Genomic DNA, 5855 nt, shown 5'->3' with positions numbered 1-5855 from the left:
ATATCTTAAACTTTTATGATCTGTAAATATGGTAAACTTACTACCATAAAGATAATGTCTCCAAATCTTAAGGGCAAAAATTATAGCTCCTAGTTCCAAATCGTGGGTTGAATAATTCTCTTCATGGCTCTTAAGCTGTCTAGAGGCGTAGGCTATAACTTTTTGGTGTTGCATCAGCACACATCCATAACCTAATTTAGAAGCATCACAATAGACTACAAAGTCTTCATTTCCTTCTGGTAATGCTAATATAGGTGCATGGGTTAATCTTTGCTTAAGGATTCTAAAAGCTTCTTCTTGTTTTGGTCCCCATTCAAACTTAACAGATTTACAGGTTAACTTAGTTAAAGGAATGGCTATTCTAGAAAAATTTCGAATAAATCTTCTATAATAACCGGCCAATCCTAAGAAACTTCTAACCTCAGTTGGTGATTCAGGGGTTTTCCATTTAGTGATTGCCTCGATTTTTGTTGGATCTACATGAATTCCTTCATGATTCACTAAGTGTCCGAGAAATTGTACCTGTTCTAACCAAAACTCACACTTTGAAAATTTAGCATAAAGCTTTTCTTTTCTCAACAAACTTAAAAGTAAGTGCAAGTGCTTTGCATGCTCTTTTTTACTTTTAGAGTAGATTAGAATATCATCTATGAAGACAATTATGAATTTATCCAAATATGGCTTACATATTCGGTTCATCATGTCCATAAATGCGGCTGGGGCATTGGTTAAACCGAATGGCATGACAGTAAATTCATAATGACCGTACCTTGTTCTAAATGCGGTTTTAGGAATATCCTCTTCCTGTACCTTTAATTGATGATATCCTGATCTTAAATCGATCTTAGAGAAAAATCGAGCTCCTTGAAGTTGATCAAACAAATCGTCAATCCTCGGTAATGGGTACCGATTCTTAATCGTGACTTTGTTCAATTCACGGTAGTCAATGCACATACGCATCGATCCGTCCTTCTTTTTGACAAATAATATTGGTGCTCCCCATGGCGATGAACTTGGCTGTATAAATCCTTTTTCCAATAATTCGTCTAATTGCTTCTTCAGTTCTTGCATTTCAGCGGGTGCTAAACGGTAAGGTGCTTTGGCAATCGGTGCTGTTCCAGGTAGCAGATGGATTCTAAATTCGACTTCCCTGTCTGGCGGTAATCCTGGTAATTCTTCTGGAAAGACATCTGAAAATTGGGATACTACTGGGATTTCTCTTAATTCTTTTCCTTTAGTGTTAGTGATTATAGAAATCAAATACACTATAGATCCTTTTCTTATATAACTCGCAGTTTTCATCACAGAGATGAATTTTGTGGATCTAAAGGGTTTATCTCCTTTAATTGAAATCTTTTCACCTCTTGATGACTTTAATTGAATTGTCTTTTGATCACATAAAATACTGGCTTTATTGGCTATTAACCAATCCATTCCTAACACAACATCAAATCCAGCCAGATTCATTGGGTAAAGGTTTGCCATAAATTTTTGATTAAAAATTTCTATTCTTGCTCCCTGCAAGATTTCAGAAATCTTAACAGTTTCTCCATTTGCAGTTTCTACTAGACATTCTTGTGGTAGTTTAGTTAATGATTTATTTAGGAGTTTGCAAAACGAAGTATTAATAAAACTTTGGTTCGCACCAGAGTCAAATAATACTTTAGCAAAAATATCATTAACTAAAAACGTACCAACAATGACGTCTGGAATCATCTTGGCTTCGTCTGCAGTTAAAACAAATGCTCTAGCATTTCTAGGGTTCTTGTTGTTTGCAGCTGAGGTCAATTTTGGGCAGTTTGTTTTGATATGACCTGATTCCCCACAATTGAAGCAGACCCTGCTATTAGCTTTCCTCCTGCAATCTTCTTCCTTGTGACCTGAGATTTTGCAGAAATTGCAGTATATGGGGCATTTTCCAGAATGCTTCCTTTTGCAATACTTGCAATAAGGTGCAGATGTAGAACCTACATTCCTACGGTTGAAATTCCTAGAACGGAATTCTTGAGTAAGCCTTTGGGATAAATTTCTCCTCTGATCTTCTTCCCTAGTTCTTACTAGTTCATCGGTCAAGGTATTAGCCAGTTCTACAGCTTCTTCTATGGTTTGAGGTCTAGCTGCCTTGACTACATGTCTAATTTCTCCAATTAATCCCCAGATGTAACGGGAAATTAATACCGGTTCAGGTGATGCAAGGCTTGGCACTATCCTAGCATATTCAAAGAATGTGGTAGTGTAACCTTTACTGTCTACCCCGGTCATTCTAAGATTTAGAAATTTATTTGCTATTTGTTCTTTTTCATTGGGAGGGCAGAATTTCCTTTCTACCATGTTCTTAAATTCCTCCCACTCCATGTTATAAACCCTATCACTTCCTCTGGTTTGGAGAATAGTGTTCCACCATTCTAGGGCTGCATTCTTAAATAGATTTGAGGCAAACATTATTTTATCTTCTTCAGCACACTTGCTTATTTTCAGAACTGCCTCAGTTTTCTCTATCCAGCGTAAAGTTGCAATGGGTCCTTCATTGCCCGAGAATTCTATTGGCTTGCAGGACCAGAATTCTTTGTAAGAACAACCATGTGGAATGGTTCTTCTTCTTTTAGGAATGGGCGCTTGAAGTACAAGTTCATTGTTCACGCTGTTTTCTGGTTCAGTTGGTCGTTTACTGCTATGTTTACTTTTATTATTCGCTTCTTGAACAGTTTGAATAATAAAGGGCATCGCATCTATAATTCCCTGTGCCACAATATGCTGAATGGCACTATTATCCATTTGGTTTCCGTTGTTATCGTTGTTCAGATTCTCGTTAACCACGTTATTGTTACTCTGGTTATCGTTATTCAGATTTTCTTGATTTACCGCGTCGGCCATCTGAATTTTAGACATTTACCAAATATTAATATCACAAATAATATTTGTATATAACCAATCACATAACACGCACTTTTTAACCAAAAGCGTCGAACATTGCGACTTTACTCTATTTTATATAATATGCATCAATACACACCAGTACAGAAATTAAAATTACAGTACCGACTGAAATGTAAAGTTACAATACTAGTAGTATGCATCTGTAGTTTTTTTTTTTTTTTTCTAACACATACACACATATATTATTATATTATTATATTATTACTGTTTCTATCATCACCTTCACTGATATGGATTCATCCAAAAATCCATATTACGCTCATCGTATTTCCATACGAGGCGTTCTCCCACCTGTCGCATTCTATCACTGCTTTCTAAAATTTCCTCTCCAAAAGTCCTAAGTTCCTGGACATTTTCTGCACTCATTGGGGGTGCAGGTTCTAGGATTGGGTTTGGAATTTGTGGTGCGGGTGCCTGATACGGGGCCTGGTAAGGGTATGGATTTTCTAAGATTTCCCTAACATATGCGTCACTAATGTTGTAGGGATCTTGAGGATCTAACCCTGGATAAGCTCCTAAGTTGGGTATTGGCACATTTTCCTGAATTGGGTTTTGTTGCACGTAGTCCCGAACATCGTCCCACCAGGGGTCGTAGTTGTTTGGGTCTAAAGGATCAGGTGCAGGTACCCTAGGTATCTCCTCCGGGTTGAAATTAGGCATTTCTATCTGGTCTTCTATTTCCATGGGTTGATCAGGATTTTGTGGTTGGGGTGCTAGCATTTGTTCCAGGTTTGGGTCAGCAGCAGTGGTTGCTAAAATATGGATATTAGCGATACCCCTATTGAGCATATCCTGATTATAAGCATCAGTTTCTCTTTTTGCTGCGGCTAACACTCGCTGTTCCTGCAACTTTTTCATTCTTTTCCTACGCTCGTGCGCTCCCCTACTGAACCATCCCCTCTTTTTCTGAGGAAATGGCTCTTCGGACTGAGCCTTAAACACAAAGATCCCTTCTTCTGTGTCAGCAGAATACCCTGAGAGGGCAGGCTGAGAAGAGGAGGTGCCTTCGCTCCTAGGCGAATCAGACAGTTGACGATAGGCGTCAGAAGGTCCTTGGTCACTCATACTGTAAACTAACAAATAGTCAGATAACACATAACAAATAAATACAATTATGCACGTATTTCCATAATTTATTTCCTAACACTTTGAATTTTGATGTCAGCGGAACACTTCTGTGGCTGAATCAGTGGCATAGCTCTGATACCACCTCCTGTCACAACCCCCAATCCCTATAGTCCGGGAATGGGCGGCCGTGAGCCAGTTGCGGTGGTATCACGTTATTATTTTATTTGGTAGTTAGGAAATATTTTAAATCAGAGTAAACCACCTTTTTTTATAATATTAAACAAATGGGTAAAACCCAAGTTTTTATTACAAACTGCATTACAGAGATAAATCCCACTTTATTGAAATAAAACGCTTTCTTTTATTTGGGTAACTTTTATAGCCACTTTTCCAAGCCTTCAGTGCTGTCCAGCTGGCTTCTAATTGGCTTTCACATTTTGTTACCTGAAACGCGTTTTAAAAAGGTTTTGTCAGTGGAAAATACTGGTGAATAATCTCAGTTTAATCAAGAATTATTAATTTAACTTAAACAGTATTGAGGGCGATTACAATGTTTATATCTACCCAATTACTCATTCAGTAGTGTCAAGTCTGACTGAGGGTCATATTACACATTGGCTAACTCTTCGTCCAATGGTAACGTTACTCCAATTTTGTATACAAAACCCCAACATACCGGCAGTAATTGTAGAATTACAAAGACTCAATCACTGCTAAATTGCATTGTAAAAAGGTTAAGGTTTTGTAAAAACTGTTAACAAAAAGGAGATTACTCACATTGCTATTTTAGGGTTTTCCTTTATGATTTCCTGGTGAATATCTATAATTTACACAAATGCACGTGTGTTAGTATAATAACCCAATTTAACATTAGTAATACCCTTCCCGAGACGGCATTCCAACGACTACGTCGGGCAGGACCACGACAGCCGTTACGGAACCCTAGATCAATCGGGCAGCGTATCTAATACGTCTCCAGGGGTTATAATACTTACATCGTAGCAGAACCTCGCTATTTTAGGGGGTATAATGCCCGGGTATAGTGTACACTACTCAGAAATTAAGAAAGAAAGAAAAGATTTGAGCGATCGGAAATGAAATCCCGAAGCTGCTTTATATAGGGCCTGATCCGAGTCTCCACGCGGCCCGCGTGAAGTTTGGGCCAAGTCTACGCGGCCCGCGTCAACAGGCGGTCAACGCGTAGCTTAGTCCGGTCAGCGTATAGCTTCGACACGAGTTGGACACGTGGCCGCACCGGGTCACGCCACAAATCCGGACACTCGCGGCCCGCATGGACTTAATCCACCATGTACGCGGCCCGCTTGGGCTTAAGGTTTTGGCGATGTCTGATTACACACTCGCGCGGCCCGCTTAAGCTTGAGGTGAGGCCCATGCGGCCCGCCTCAACTTAACTTTTATTGTTTTTATTTATTTTATATAATATAATCTAGTTCGAGGGCTCGGTTTTCACATACGGGGTACATAAAATAGATATATTACAAATATATTAGGGTGCTAGAATTATTATGTGGATGTCGGTTTTACCGAGGGTTGTTATACTTCTTCTTGTTTCGGTCCCCATTCAAACTTAATAGGTTAACTTGGTTAAGGGAATGGCTATTCTAAAAAAATCTCGAATAAATTTTTTATAATAACCGGCCAATCCTAAGAAATTTCTAACCTCAATTGGTGACTCAGGGGTTTTCCATTTAGTAATTGCCTCGATCTTTTGTTGGGTTCACATGAATTCCTTCATGATTTACTAAGTGTCCAAGAAATTGTACCTGTTCTACCCAAATCTCGCACTTGGAAAACTTAGCGTAAAGATTTTCCTTTCTTAATAGACTTAG

The sequence above is a fragment of the Helianthus annuus genome, chromosome 7 (assembly GCF_002127325.2).
Source record: "Helianthus annuus cultivar XRQ/B chromosome 7, HanXRQr2.0-SUNRISE, whole genome shotgun sequence".
Classification (NCBI taxonomy): domain Eukaryota; kingdom Viridiplantae; phylum Streptophyta; class Magnoliopsida; order Asterales; family Asteraceae; genus Helianthus; species Helianthus annuus.
This window is presented reverse-complemented; position numbering follows the sequence as displayed.